We start from the raw sequence: 17246 nt of genomic DNA, 5'->3' as shown, positions 1-17246 counted from the left end.
AATAATTAATTACACATTCAATATTCTACAATGTAGAATATTTTTGCGGACAAACAGACTTAGTTGTTCAGTATTGCATGTTTAATGTCTTATGGTTTAGATTCATGGAGGACCTAATTCTTTATTCAATTATCTTTTGAAATATTGCTCCATAAAAGAGAACTAATATTACTTGTTCAATTTCCTTGGGATAAATTTGCATATGATAGGGTGGCAAATTATATTTCTTATTTTTGGTTGTCCATCTACACTTCTCATTTATCCTTAATAGATTTTTCTTGACAGGTTAAGTTAACATATGATATTACTAATAGTTGTATTTTGGCCTCTTTTCTTTTAATGTTAAACTATTGAATACATTCTCAATTTTCATCAAACACAACTTATTTTACTTGTTCGATTTCCTTGGGATAAAATTGCATATAACCTATTCCCTGTTTGCCCAATTTGGCGTGTCATTTTATACTCATTAATTAAGTTTTTTATTTTATATTTTTCAGGAATATCTTTGCTAGATAGGGGTTACTTGTGAAGAGTGAAAGTTTGATCGTTTTCAAGAATCTTACATTGTGTGGGTCTAGAAGTTGCTTACTACTATACAGGTAATTAATTGTTCTCTCTCGCCAAAGTAATATGTTGCGTTTTATTGCTTCGGATTCATTCCGTGTATCCTTTGCGTTTTGACAGAAACACATTATACCGTTTTGTGCCTTAAGAATTAGTTGTTTTTGTTTAGGTTAATTAAGACATGAGTGATAGATTCTAAACTGTGTTAATGTTCTAATAGTTCTGTAACATAATTTTTCTCTACCAGCCTGTGGATTATTTTCTCTGATTCCAGACTAAAAACAGAACAAAACACTAACAATTGAACTGCCATGTCCCTTTGTGTCATTCTCATTGGTGTAGTGTAATACTCATTATTCCGACATGTGGAATATTCTCTGATTTTTAAGTGATGAACTTACTAACTTTGTAACTTTTAGATTATATTAAGTAATACTCATTATTCCGACATGTGGAATATTCTTGATGTCAATTTCGTTAATCAATTAGTGATGAACTTACTAACTTTGTGAATTGAATTCGTTATAGGGGTTACTTGTGAAGAGTGAAAGTTTGACCGTTTTTGTTTAGCTTAATTAAGACATGGATGAATTCAAACCGATTGTCGAAAGAATACGAGTAAGGGGTTAGGGAATTCGTTAAGTTTGCGGTTGCGCACTCCGAAGACCCGATTCGAATGACGTGTCCTTGCTTGGGTTGCTGTTATGGGGATAAGGTTGATGGGAAACAGATGGCATCGCATTTACTACGGTTTGGAATTGATAGAAGTTATACAGTTTGGAGTTTGCATGGTGAAAAAAGTAACAGGAATGTTGAGTCGAGGTGTAATACGAAGTATTCTTCAAACGACGATTGCACAGACACATACGATTACGATCGAGTCGAAGAAATTGCAGAAGCGCTTGAAGAAGATCTTGAGGATTGTCCCAAAATGTTTGAGAGGTTGGTAAACGATGCAGAGAAACCGTTGTATGATGGTTGTTCAAAATTCACAAGATTGTCTGCGGTGTTAAAGTTGTACAACTTAAAGGCGGACAACGGATGGTCGGATAAAAGTTTCACAGAGTTATTAGCCCTTATGAAAGATATGCTACCAGAGGATAATGTTCTTCCCAATCGAACGTATGAAGCCAAAAAGATGTTGTCCTCTATTGGCATGAGCTATGATAAGATACATGCATGTCTAAACGATTGCGTTTTGTTTCGAAACGAGTATGCAGCATTGAATGAGTGTCCTAAATGTTGTGCCCCTCGATATAAGAAAAAGTTGTCTCCGGCAAAAGTCTTATGGTATTTTCCTATAATTCTGAGATTTAGACGCATGTATCGTAGTGAGACCGACTCAAGACACTTGACTTGGCATGCAGATGAAAGAATTATTGATGGAAAGTTGCAACATTCGGCAGACTCACCACAGTGGATGAAAGTTAATAGTGAATATCCTGAATTTGGAAAAGAAGCAAGAAACCTTCGCTTGTCATTGTCTACTGATGGAATGAACCCGCATGATATTCAAAGTATCTCGCATAGCACATGGCCTGTGATTCTTATGATTTATAACCTACCTCCGTGGCTATGTATGAAGCGTAAGTACATGATGTTATCTATGCTAATTTCTGGGCCTTAACAACCAGGAAATGACATAGACGTATACTTGGCACCCTTAATCGAAGATTTAAAGTTTTTGTGGGAGAACGGTGTGGAGGTTTGCGATGGGTATAGGAAAGAAAGTTTCAACTTGAGGGCGATGTTGTTTGGAACAATTAATGATTTTCCAGCATATGGAAATCTATCCGGGTACAACAATAAAGGTCAAAAAGCGTGTCCTGTTTGTGAAGATGAAACCGATACGACACGATTGGAGCTTTGTCAGAAGAATGTCTTTCTCGGCCGTCGTAGATTCTTAAATTCTAATCATCACTACCGTGGGTGGAGAAAAGCATTCAATGGAAAGGCCGAACATCGTACAGCCCCGCCGTTTTTGTCAGGTGATCAAATTTTTGAAAAGGTGAAAGATGTGAGCACTCAGTTTGGCAAGCCTTTTGCACATTCACTTGTCAAGGGTGGGTGGAAGAAGAAGTCAATTTTCTTTGAACTTCCATATTGGAAGTCGTTGTACGTAAGACATTTCCTGGATGTTATGCATATTGAAAAAAATGTATTTGACAGCGTCATAGGTACGTTACTCAATATACAAGGAAAGTCTAAGGATGGCCTTAACATAAGGAAGGACATGGTAAACATGGGAATGAGAACTGAATTGGGACCCGTGACGAAAGGAAGACGAACATATCTGCCACCTGCTGTTTACACTCTATCTAGAAAGGAGAAGAAAACATTGTGTAAGTTTCTCAGTGAAGTTAAAGTTCCAGAAGGCTACTCTTCAGATATTAGAAGACTTATGTCCATGAAAGACCTCAAGTTAAAGAGTTTGAAGACGCATGATTGCCATGTTATAATGGAACATTTTTTACCAATAGGTATACGTTCTATTCTGCCAGAAAAAGTAAGAAGCGCAATAACTAAGCTGTGTTTCTTCTTCAGGTCAATTTGCAGTTAGGTGGTAGATTCCGCGATCTTACCAACATTGCAAAAAGAGATAGTTGTTACTTTATGTGATCTTGAAATGTATTTTCCTCCCTCGTTTTTTGACATAATGGTTCATCTAGTCGTTCATCTTGTGAAAGAGACACAATATATGAGATGGATGTACCCTGCTGAACGTTATATGAAAATATGAAAAGGGTACGTGAAAAACAGAAGTCGATCGAAGGGTTGTATTGCCGAACAATAGGTTGTTGAAGAAGCGGTTGAGTTTTGTACTGAATATCTGTCAAATGTTCAATCAATTGGACTCCCCAAATCTCATATTGTCGAAAAAAAAGAAGGAAAAAGGCTAATTGGAAATAAAGTTGTGACAGTATCAATGGTCGAACGGGATCAAGCGCACTTGTATGTTCTGCACAATGAGATTGAGGTTGAGCCGTATGTTGAAATGCACAAGGTTGTTCTCCGAGATTTAAATCCGAATAGAAATGAGAACTGGATAGTACGAGAGCACAATCGAAGTTTCATACCGTGGTTTAGGGAACATATTTATTCAAAGTATCGTTCAGATCCTGCTTCAGTAACAGAAAGGTTGAGATGTTTAGCCTATGGTCCAAGTATAATTGTGTTTTCTTATAGCGCATACGCAATTAATGGATACACATTTTATACCAAAGAACAGGATGATAAAAGTACTATGCAAAATAGTGGTGTTACCTTGGTAGCTGAAGCAATGCACATATCAAGTGCGGATGACTTAAATCCGAAATTTGCAAATTTGTCATATTTTGGGGTTATCGAGCGCATTTTGGTGTTTGATTACGCAAAGTTTCAAATTCCTGTATTTGGTTGCAAGTGGGTTGAAAATAATAGTGGCATACGAATGGATAAGTCAGAATTTTTGCAAGTGGATCTCAACAGGGTGGGGTACAAAGATGAGCCTTTCATTCTAGCCTCTCAAGCTAAACAAGTGTTCTATGTCAATGATCCGACAAGTACGAAATGGTCTATAGTGCTTTTATCAAACAAAATAGTTGATGAAAACATTGGAGATCAAGGTGATATTGGTGTTGGCATTGAATCTTGTACAAGAAACGATCAAGATGAGAACGAATCTTGTACTAGAAATGATCATAATGAGGGTATTTGGATCAATCCAACCGTCCGCGTTGTTAAGAGACGCGTAGCACACAATCCTACCAAGAAAAGAAAGAGACGTTAGTGAAAAAGGTAATAGTATACATATTCCGACTAATGTGCGTTATTCAATTTGTACCGATTGTTATATATTCAATTTGTATAGTTTTTTCAATTTGTATTCCGATTGTTACAATACTTATTCAATTTTGGTGCATATTTTCGTTTTGTACATAACTTTTGAACCATGTATCCGTTTGTCGACTTCTTTACATGTAACTATACTATTTTGACAATTCCGGAGCTGCTCATTCACTTATCTTTACATTTCGGGACTGTTTTTTTATCAGTTTTGGTTCTGCCCGTGATCCAAAGTCGGGCTTAGGGTCTGAATTTCGGAAAACCGACTTCATTTTTGAGTCCGTGAGGACGTTTTACCATAGCCATGTAAATTTTGTTCAATTCCGACAACTTTCTTTTTTTGACGCTTATTCTGATTTCACCAATTTCGATTCCGATTTACTTGTACATGCATGGTTTGACTTCCATTTGACTTGTATAGATTGTTAGCTTATTAATAGTGTACTAATGTGCTTTAGTTTGTTTGATACAGGTTCAATGGCTAGTAATCAAGAAAACCCACAAGAGAACCCACAAGAAAACCCACAAGATAAGCCACAAGAAAACTCACAAGATATAGATGCTCCGGATACATCATCAAAAGAAGTTGCACGAGGTGTGTCCCTTATGAAGGGAATCATTCGACATAGAGACCAAGGATTGATATATAATTTGGAATGGAATTCTGATAACCAACCAATTGGTCCTAATTCTGCAAAGTTGACAAGCTATATTGGTACACTTGTTCGTTTGCATATTCCAGTCTCCGTAGCTAAATGGAATCTGAAAAGCAAAGAGTTGGACGAGAAAAAAGACATGATTTGGGACGAGCTTAAGGTATCATATATGGTTGTTGTTATTATCTTGACGATAATTTGATTAAATTACTTATACTAACACACTCTATGCGTATGTTTGTTTGCAGAGGTCTTTTACCATACCAGATGAGCGTAAACGCTTCATTCTTAGTTTGGCCGGAAAAAGATATAGAGGGTGGAAAGCTTATCTAACAAACAACTATCTTAAGGATAAAGAAGGAAACTTTCTTGAAGAGGCCCCGGGACGTCCAAAAAAGTATGAGATGTTCATTAATGATAATGATTGGGCTAAGTTTGTAGAGCAAAAAGATGAATCTTTTCGGAAAAGGAGTGCCACAAATAGTGCGAGAGCATCAAAAGCCGCGTATCCATACAAAAAAGGGCGTTTGGGATATGCACGCTTAGAGGAAAAAATTGTAAGTAAATAGAAATGCGTTTTAGTTAACTGTCTAAATGTGTTTTATTTGACGATTTTATTTGTGTCAATGCATAGTTAGAGGAGACGAAAAGTGAGGAAACCTCACTTCCAGTACATGTGTTGTTGAAGGAAGCTCGTGTGGGCAAGAATCAAGCTGTCGATCCCGATGTTCAAAGAGTTTATGCTGAATGTGTAAGTATAACACTGTGTCTTTAATTAAATCAAATGTTTTTTAATATATAAATGATTTTTTATCTCCACTAATAATTATTGAAATGTAAATGAATTACAGGAGACCTTGTCGCAATCGGTATCCACCGGTGAGGACCAGGATGATAGGAGCGTACTTAGTAGAGCACTAGATGCTCCTGAGTATGCCGGTCGGGTGAGGGGTAAAGGTCATGGTGTGACTCCAACCTCTTTTTACAAGCATCCTAGGAGAAGATCAAATCCTACCAATGAAGAAGTGTTGCAAAAATTGCAGGAATTGCAAGCACAAGTCTCTGAATTGCAAAGAGATAAAGATATGTATATGAGAGAAAAGTGCAACACTTCATCGGTGAAAGAAACTAGTGATAAGGCTAGTATCAACTGTCAAAGGAAATTTCCCGAGGTAATTATAATTTTTTTTCCTTACAAATTGTTCTATTTTATTAATGATAATGACTTTATATTTACTATTGGTTTAGGGCATTTCATCTTGCCAACTATACTTATCGTCACCGAATTATCGCCTAGTTGGCAAGGGAAAAGTGCACAACACTTTGGGAGATTTACTTCACCATAGACCGCTCCCGGATGGACACCTGAAAGTATCGGTGGATGTTGTATTAGATCATGATGCGATGCTACCGGTACCTGACATGGTCTCAGAGACGACATTGCTGCGAGATGCAATAGGATCATTTGTTGCATGGCCCTCGGAGCTCATTACCATTAGTGATGAGGTATATTGAAAACGATTATGAATCATTTAGTTTTCGAATGTCAATTCTGCACCGTTTATTAATTATTTTTACATTTTAATTTTAGACTGCTCCTACAAAACCCGCAATTAAGGGTAAAGGGATTTTACAGGAGGAGGAGTCTGTTGCATCACTAAAAGAGGTACATTTAAAGTGTTAATATATAATCTGAATCTAAAACTGCATGATTTTATATTTTACCTAACTTATATGATTTTTAGGCATCTGCTCGGGGGTCACAACAAGTGACGCAGCCAGTTCGTAGCGTACCACCCACTGGTCCTCCAAAGCCAGCGGCAAAAAAAGGCGGTGCTTTTGTGCCTCGATACCGGACGACGCTCGGAACAATTGTTGATATGTCCGATTTGAAGGATGGTGCTTTACGTGAAATCAATATGGATGAAGGTGTCTTCGGTATTGAATTCATGTCAAATATTGGAATTGATGACTGGGAAGAGATTTTTACGCATGAACAACTAGGCGTCGGTAATATGCACTCATACATCCGGTAATATTCACTCATTCGATATATTATTTAATTAGTCCCACAATTTATTTACACATTTCAATGAAAATAATCTAATGTTTATTATGTTTTTATTTAAGGTTGTTGTATGACAGAGTGTTGCGCGGGACTCCATTGTCAAACAGATTCCGTTTCGTGTCTTCCGCCCATTGCAGCGGAATGGCAATTGCTTCGGAACCGGAATCAGTTAGACAACGCTTAGTCGATAGATTCATGTCCACCGACAATACAGAAAGTCTGCATCTTTGGGCGTATAATATCCGACCAGTAGGGTTAGTTTCTCATTCTTGGTTCATCTAATCTCTGTTTCTTTTGTGTATAGCAAAATTTTCATATAACCTATTGTTTTAATTTATAGAGCACACTGGTTGTTGCTTGCTATCAACCTTATAAGAGAAGTGGTGTATTATCTGAATTCGGTAAATGGTGACTGGACCAATTATCCGGCTATGAAGGAAATGATTGATTTGTAAGTGGGATCGTTCTAAATATTCGTGTATATTTATATATTTAATTATTTGTGAGATTGATCTAAGCATATGCTTTTATATATTTGTTAGATCAATACAAGTGTTCCGAAGTCAACGAGACGCACAGGTATCCCGGACTAAATCAAACAACATTACTTGGATCAAAGTGCAGGTACATTATTTTTCACAATTTTGCTTATAATATTTATGCTACTTGATAAAACAAGACAACTATAAAATCTTATTTGTTTTTCTATGTAGTGTCCGCAACAGCGAAACAGTTCAGATTGCGGATACTATGTTTTGAGGTTTATGAAAGAAATCCTTCAGGCGAATCAATTAGAGATTCCGCTCACGGTATGAATTTATAACTTAAGATAATTTCATATAATTTATTACATTTAACTAAATCATTCATATTATGTTTTTGTTTTGTAGTACTTTGACGAATTCCGTGCTGCTTCGTACCCGAGACTTAAGTTGGAAGAAATCAAAGAGGATTTGTGTCAATTTTATATTCAGCAACTTTTCATGTAGGATTTGTGTCGATTTGAAGTATAATATTGTTGATGTTACTGATTTAGTTTGTAATGATGTATATATATAATTTTGGATATTATAATGGTATTATATTAGTATATATATATTGTCCTACCTATGGTTGAAAATATATCGTCGAAAATATATTACAGGTCGAAAATATTACAGGTTGAAAACATATTACAGGTCGAAAATATTACAGGTCGACTGGGAGGCTTAAATTACAGGCTGCACATTAAAATACCTCATTTAGCAACAACAGCGCTTTTAAAAAGCGCTCTAAAAGGTCCACCTACGAAAGCGCTTTTTAGTAAAAGCGCTGCCAAAGATTAAAAAAAAAGCATAAAAAATAAAAAAAAACGCAACCTACGAAAGCGCTTTTCCAAAAGCGCTCTTATAGGGGGGCTATCAGAGTGTTTTTTCCAGAAAAAGCGCTCTCATAGGGGGGATACCAGAGCGCTTTTCTGGAAAAAGCGCTCTTATAGGCTGAGCTACCAGAGCGCTTTTTCCAGAAAAGCGCTCTTATAGGGGGGGCCTACCAGAGCGCTTTTTCCAGAAAAGCGCTCTTATAGGGGGGGTCTACCAGAGCGCTTTCAGAAGCACTTTTGTTACCTACGCCAGCGCTGGCTTTCACAGCGCTTTTAAAGCCCAAAATAAGCGCTTTCGTAGGTCTTCCGTGTTGTAGTGCCTATAATCACAAAGTTGTTGTTTTAGCCATAGAATTTTGACCACAACAACTTTCAGCTGCAATATATTATGTTTCTGCTGTACTAAAAGCAACACAAGTTTGCTTCTTACAAGACCACAAAATTAATGTATTTTCTAGAATGTGGCATGTATCACTTGTGCTTTTTCTACGAATTTGCAACCTGCTTAATCCAAGTTAGAATATCCAAATAAATCACATACATTACCTTACGGGTACCATAGACCGACATTCGTGGTTTCCTTTAAGTACTTCACTGTAATTTTTACCAAAGAGATGTGGGATTCTTTTGGACATGCTTGATGTAACGTCCCGGATTTTCATCAAAAACATGATTCATAAATGATCAAAATACTTATTTTAAACGAAAAGGAAATGGTTCAAGAATTTAATCAATTCACTTCAATCCAAATTCCTAACCGGAAGATAGTTAAAAATTAGTCAAATATAGATATACACATCCTGTTCAAGAGAAGAAAATAAAAGTACTCACGAAAATTACAAACAACAAAACCGTAGACTTAAACTGAAATACACATAAGCATTAATCACAATTATCAACAATCAATCTTATGTCTTTCATATGCCGAATATGCATGCTCATAAACTATATGATCCAGATATTTCAGCCCGCCACTAAGGCACCACACAAATTTCATCTCATAGCAATAAAGAAAATAATCCGCCACTAAGAAACTACACAGCATGCACATGCCTTGTTATGATGATGCAAATACAAACACGCCACTAAGGCGAATTCTGCCACTTAAGCAATCACACAAAAATTTTACCCGCCACTAATACAACCACAAAATATTAATATAAATATTGTTCATTCTTCTCAACGGTAATATATTTCACTGCACCATATGCATTATCTTCATATATCATAGATCACAGTAGCTACACACGATAATCATCCAATATATTTGTATATCGACACAGGGGCGGAGCCAATCTGCCCGGGCTCAACCCCTATTTTCTTTGTATTCTCTCCAATTTAATAGTCGATTTTTAGATAAAATCAGGGAAAAAATTAGTAAAAGTATAGTGTAAAAATTAAAACAGATGAATAATCAATGATGTAAAGTTTTTGTCCAAGCTGTATAAAATTTCTGGCTCCGCCACTGTATCGACGCCAATGTCTTCCAAAATAACCAACTACACTAATTTAAGATACTGACCCAAAATAACCAACTACACTAATTTAAGATACTGACCCACTTAATTTATTTACTTTCGACACACGAATTAATTCAAAGCCTCTTACTTGATATACTGGTTTTAAGAATATTTGCTTTACCAAGAATAGTGTGACATACATGTATATATAAATTATATTATTACCAGCTCTATATTTTAAGATTCACGTTTCAACCAATTTTATATATTAGAATGACTTTCCATGTCACTGCAACAAATCCCTTTTAAACTACACCTCCATATCATATTAAATAGATAAGTGAGAAATATATCACATGAAATCACTTATTTTTACTACCACACAATTGTATCAGTTTTCTTGTTTATTTGTTTATTACCCTAGGATTATTTAGTTAGTCTATCATGTTTCTAACCACTGTATCTAAATTTTACACATTAAACTGTTACGTTGGTTTACCTATCGGTAGGTATTATCTAAACACAAAATTAAGAATTTTTCTTCACCCACCTCCTAACCTTCTTGCCAACCCCTGGTGAATTTACCACAATACCCCTTGTTTCGGAAGTTCATTTCCGAAACTGTACTTATTTTCTTAAAAAATGTGTTTTCGGAAATGTATCTCCGAAAACGTGTGTTTTTTAATATAAAATATTGATTTCGGAGATGCATCTCCGAAATAAAGTTACATTTTCAGAAAATGTGGTGTTTCGGAAGTTCATTTCCGAACACACCCCCCTTGGAGAATTCGGAAATGAACCTCCGAAAATATGTCTGGACAGAATAAAATGAAAAACAACAACAATTCGCTTTATTTAATCAGGTGAATATTACAACGATAATATTACATAAAATTAAAGTTACATATATATTGTTGAACACGGGTAGGTGGGGATGAGAGAGTGGTGGGGAGAAAAAAAGGCTTCCAAATTTCAAAAGGTGTACTACTGTAAGTAACAAATGACGGAGGAGGTGTAACCGGGGCCGGAACATATGACGAAGGAGGTGGATGTCCGGAGGAAGAAGAACCGGAGGTACGTCCACCGCGAGACAAAGGAGCCAATCAATGTAAGCTATAATTTATCATTATCATCAGGGGACGTCATTACAAAAAATTGGGAAAAAAATTTTATTATTTTTAATCTTGATTTTTTAGAAATGACGTCCCCAGATGATAATGATAAACTATAGCTTACAATGATTGGCTCCTTTGTCTCGCGGTGGACGTACCTCCGGTTCTTCTTCCTCCGAACATCCACCTCCTCCGTCATATGTTCCGACCCCGGTTACACCTCCTCCGTCATTTGTTACTTACAGTAGTACGTATTTTTATTAACATGATAAATCCAATATAAAAACATTGTGCGATACAATCCGAAATCCGAACAAAACAAAACAAAACACGTCAAACAAAACAAAAACATGTTATTCTGCCCGACGAGCGTTACAAAATACACATCAAACAAAATAAAAACACGTTATTCTTCTCGACGAGCGAACTCCTCTGAATGAAGATAATTATACCAATCTTCATCCCACTCAGTATCAGAACCATCAGCGTTGATCACGCCTGAAGGCTGAGCCTGCGCGTCCGAGCCATGGACTCCCAGGGGACGAGAAGCAGAACCAGTCAAAAGCTTCTTCTTCTCCTTCACCTCCTTCACCTCCTTCACCTCCTTCACCTCTTTCACCTCCTTCTTTGAAGAACCATTTCTTCCCTTAGCGCCCTCTTTAGAAGACGCAGTCCTGCGTGCTTGTTGGTTGTCTGACATGTTCCTGTAAACAGTTGAAATCGATTAATATGCGAGACAAAATAAAAATCAAAAAAATTTGAACTTCTGATACAATTCGGAAGTTCATTTCTGAAAACTGGGAGGGAGGTGTTTTCGGAAATGAACTTCCGAAACACCTCTGCGATGCACTTTTCTGCAACTTCCATGGCAGACCCCTAAACCAAACTTCAAACCAAATCAAAATGCTTCTAAACAACCTAAATACTACTAACAACCTAACCATATATCATTTATGCAATTAAAACCCTAAATAACATGCATTTCAATAATAGATCTAAAAATTTCAAAACTTACAAAGTGTTAGGTGATCCGCTGTCGCTCGCGGGTCAAAACGAGTAGTTTTCAAAACGTAGTATAGCGACAATGGCTCGAGTCGTATCGCAAGGATTCTTGATTTTTATTAACTAAAAGCTAAATCGATTAAGGGGGGGTTGGTTTGGTCGGAAAAAAAAGGATTATAAAAAGTGATTATAAAATAAGCTGTTTTGAAAATAAGTGATTATAGAGTTAAGCTAATCTGCTGTTTCGGTTCCTACTATCATCGATAAATATAATTCTGCGGATTTTATTCACATTCGAAGCACAAAAACATTCAACAAGCGAGAATGGAATTATAAGAATTATGATCCTCTTTCACCGGATTAAGCAAACGGTTCAACAATTAGCGGAATAACGAATTAAGCAGACGATATAACGCATATAAATTCAGGAAACATAAATCAATCGAATGAACAATGTTATTCTATGATAATTTGGATTAAGCAAACGAATGACACAAAATAAGATTGATATGAATAGTAATTATATTGCAAAATAATATTAACCTCAAGTCTTGGAATCCGAATTACAGCAGATCAACTCAATAGGATTAGTTCGCCATGGGATCGTACAAAAGCTTCGAAAATTCCGTGAATAGTGATGGATGATCGTGAAAAATCGTGAATGGTGACTAAAACTATTGTTTTTTTCGGCTGCTACCCTAGGAGCAATTAGCACGACCCGTTTCACAACTTAACTGGGTCAAATGTGTGATCCAGGCCCAATACAACTAACCCAAACAAAATACAAAAAATAATGCAGCAGCTTGTACGAGTTTTCTGGCCTTGTTGGAGTCCGAATTTGCTTCTGACTTCTGAACAAAAATCGTAGATCTTTTTCTTAGCTTTCCAACGACTGGTAGAACGCTTTAATCCGATACTCCAAGCTCCAGTTATGAATTTATTCGTGCAGGCTGTTAATGCTGAAAAATTAATACGAAAAACAAATAAGTGCAAAAATAAAATAAAATATAAAGACATATTAAAACATAAAATTAAATAAAACAAACCGAAGAAATGCTTGAGTACAAACATGGAAGAACGTGCATTAAAATGCACTGATCATTAGGATTGAGGGCTTTTGAATGTTGTTTAGCAGTGTGATTGGAGCCTTGATGCAGCTTTGGAATTCTGTTTGCACAAATTTTCGCCTTTGCCACTTTTTGTTTTGATTTAGGGTAAATGATTGGGGGAGGGGGAGTGTTTTGATAAATCTGCAGAAATCGCAGTATTTCGGAAGTTCACTTCCGAAATAATGTTTTCGGAAATGAACTTCCGAAATAAGTCAATTTAAAAAAAAAAACGCTTTCGGAAATGAACTTCCGAAGCAGGGGTATTTTGGTATTTTCGCTGGGGGTGACCCCCATAGGGAGGTGGCCAAAGAAATTTTCAAAATTAATTAAACAAACAAAGGTCGATAACTATTTTTCGATTTAAATTTGAATTTTAAATCTCTAAAACATTGAATTATGTATATTTTTTTTAAGTAAGTTGTATTAATGAAGAACAATTCTAAAGAACTTGAATACAAGAGGAAGATATTAAAATCAACCTAAAAGAACATTATCCAACCAAATGGAACCTAGCTTAAGTAAAACAATGAGTTATTGTTAAACTCATAAAAATTACAATTGAGTTACATAATTTTTCCGATATACGATCACCTCCGAACGAGCTCTTTGCATCTCCACACCATGTCCCTCATGTTCCAAGAGGAATTCTTGAAATCTCATTCCTACACAACCGAATACTCCATATTATTGCCAACCACACACTTCCCACCTTGCCTCTTTTGACTTTCTTTTGGTGAGAAAAGACACTCCAATCTCAATAACTCTCTTTAAGATCAAGCACAATGTTCAAATTCATACCAATCCAAACCGCTATTTCCTTCCAAACTTCTACCATAAAAGGGCAACACAAAAAGGAGTGGAGCAAGGAATCACCAACCACTTCACAAAAAACACAAGAAAGATTAGAGGAAGAATTAAGAATACCTCTTATCATAAGAGAGTCTCTAGTAGGAATCTTGTTTTTGAAGCATCTCCACTCAAAAACCTTCACTTTAAGAGGCACATCCTGTTGAATAAACTTTAATGTTATGTTAAGTGAGTTTTTATTAATAAGTTAGTGGAAAAACAAAGAGTCTCTTGTAGTTGAAAGGTGTAGCAACCTGCCCTAAAAATTTAGATTTTAGAGTCGCCACCTATTCTGCCAGGGCGAATAGGAAACCCTACGAAGTTTAGAGATCTGGATAAATTATTATAATCAGGTCAAGGGAAGGTGTTAGGCACCCTTAACCCTTTCCTAAGGTTTTGTCTAAGGTAAATGTTTATGACTAATAAAGAAAGGTGACAGAAAGTTAAATAGGGCAAACTTTAAACCTATTGAAGTTTTGAGGAAGGGGACTCGCCTTGTTACCAAGTGCCTACGTACCTCCTTATGGAGGATCAGAGTCTACGTAGTTCGGGATATGTTGGTGTTTTTTAGAGGTTGTATGCCTTTGAAGTTTGTATGTTGAAGTATATTTTAAATTACCGTACGCAGTTTGGTAATTGTCGCAGTTTTGTGTAATTCGCAGTTTGTGAAGATGTTAAAAGTTTATTATATGGCATACAACCCTTTTTAATATTTTGAAATTTTATTAATCGCGTTGATCAATTGATTTGATCTACATAATTAACAAATTAGTAAAGAATTACTAATTATCGTAACCAATTGAATTGATTAAAACCTTTAGTAAATAAAACCAGTTTAAATAAATTAAAGTAAATTTGAATAATTGATTATTAATCATCATAATCAATTGATTTGATTAAAACAATTAATAAATCGACCCTTGATAAAAATTTATTTTTTGTCGCTAATCATCGTAATCGATTGATTCGAGTAAAATAATTAACGAATTAAACCTTAAGTGTGCATATAAAATTATATCCAATTATTAATATCAATTTGAATATTTTTAATCTGAAGAAATATTATTAATCCGCGCGACTATTAAACATAATCGAACCAAATAACAATTATTTAAAATTAATCATGTAATTTAAAACAATTAATTATTCTTTCTTTTGACTAGAACGCAGGAGGTGTATTTTTTGTTTAATATTAATCCAGGAGGGTGTTAATCTAACCCTAAGTTGAAGAACCCTGACCCTAAATTTCCAGAAACCAACATAAAAACACACATGCATTCGACATAAAAACCTAAGCTGAGTGTCTCAGGTTACCTATTATCTTGAATTCTGGATCGTGTAAGTTCCAATCTCCTTATTAATCCTCTTTTTTTTTGGCTTGCAGGTGTCGGCGCAAGGTTGAAGGCTTCGCGCTTCAACACCCTTCTCCGGTCTCTCTTTCTCCGTCTTTTAGATTAGGGTTTCTTCTTCATCTCCTTTTCTGTAGACTTAGGTTTCTTATTTATAGCATTAGGGTTAATTCATATTAGGAATGATTCAATTTGTTGTAAATTAGCTTTGATTTAGTTTCGTTATAATTTTGACTAGATTTTTTGTAAATTAGATTTGCTTTGTAATTGATTGTAATATATTTGATTTGTTGTAAATTGATTCATGAAATAAGATTTTATTTTATTTTAGGTTTTGATTCAATTTGTAAATTAGATTTATTCTGTATTTGGACTTTTATTGTATATTTGATTCATAAGATTTGATTTTGATAATAATAATGATTAATAGTAATATTAATATAATTGATATAATAGATTTATTTTTAAATGATAATACTAACTAAATAATAAAATAAAGATAATAATTTATATATAGTTTGTATAAAAAAAATAATGTTAGAAAAAAAAAGTTTTAAATAGGGAAAAATCGAAATATATAATTTAAACTAAAAAATTAAAAATTAAAAATTAGGAACAAGTTAATGGGCCTAAATTTTCAATTGAGCTCAAAGGACATCATATAGATACACCCTCACATTTAATTAGAAGGTTTTTTTTATAAGAGATTTGGTTTAACAATACAAATGTTAAACCCCATAACTCCTAATTTAGATACTCTCAATAAATTAATAGACGTGAATCGTAACGGGTAAATTTTGGGGTATGACAAAAGGCAAGAGATAGTGGCATATTAAGATTATTTATTTGCTTTAATTTCCTAGTATGGTAGAAGTCTCTCAGGTCTATATAAAGACTTGTTTGTTTTCTCATTTTCATTAAGAAAGTAAAAAGTGCAGTTTTAAAGTAAGATCTCCACCCCGTGGAAGTATAGTGAAAAAGTGTCCTATGCACTTTTAAAGTAAGATTTCTACCAGTGGAAGTATGATAGAAAAAATGTCCAAAATATTGTTTTTACATATCCGCATTCTAAATAGAAGTCAAAACACAATCAAATCGATTAGCCGGACCGCAAGGAATGCTAGATTTTCACAACTCGCTATAACACGAGAAAACGGAGAAAACGCTATCCGCCGCCAACATCCAAAAAGCCGAATCCGCCACGGAAGCATCATCCTTAGGCGCTGGCAGCAGCTGGCCCAAGGCTGTACGTCCCATAACAATACTCGATTGAGTAGAATTTTGGATTCCGAAATCTCCCCAATGCTACTCGATTGAAATATGTATATAATATCTACCTTAGATCTAAATCAAGTATACTTTAAAATTACATGAGAAAAAGCCCTTATGTTAATGTGTTTTACTTTGAATCGGAAATAATTCTACTATATGATTACACTGACGACAACTCCAAAGAACTACCGGAACAAAGTATGATAGTTTGTCGACGTTGCAAAATCACCGGTGATTAGAAAATATTTTTCTATTATGAAGTATTTGGATATGTGAATAGTTTCTACGTGAAACCTATGGGAGTTTCTGAGGCAGAAGTTGGGAAAAAATAATTAACCTAATTATTATTAATTTATTATTATTTTTTTTGACAGCATTATTATTAATTTATTATATTTATTATTATTATAACAAACTAACTCACCTCAATGTACTTACTCTCCCATATTTTTAGCATAATATTGACCATTAATTTAATTTTGACCACATATCCACTACCAAATCTCTCAACTTCTTAGTTTCACTAAACTATCACGTTAAATATCTTTCTAACATTTTCTCTACTCATTGCCACTACGGCACTACCCCCACCACAACATTATTTAATATATATTTACTAA

At 35.0% G+C, this 17246-nt stretch overlaps 1 long non-coding RNA gene across 1 annotated transcript; it reads left to right on the top strand.

The window, feature by feature from the left end:
* Positions 1 to 7651: 7651 nt before the first annotated feature.
* Positions 7652 to 8189, top strand: LOC131618474 (uncharacterized). The gene is made up of 3 exons (XR_009288859.1): positions 7652 to 7740; positions 7830 to 7925; positions 8007 to 8189. It is a non-coding gene; the product is annotated as an uncharacterized LOC131618474 (long non-coding RNA).
* The last annotated feature ends 9057 nt before the right edge of the window (positions 8190 to 17246 follow it).

This window comes from Vicia villosa, linkage group LG7, assembly GCF_029867415.1.
Source record: "Vicia villosa cultivar HV-30 ecotype Madison, WI linkage group LG7, Vvil1.0, whole genome shotgun sequence".
NCBI lineage: Eukaryota > Viridiplantae > Streptophyta > Magnoliopsida > Fabales > Fabaceae > Vicia > Vicia villosa.
The sequence above is the reverse complement of the archived record's forward strand: the minus strand, read 5'-3'. Positions and strand labels throughout refer to the sequence as shown.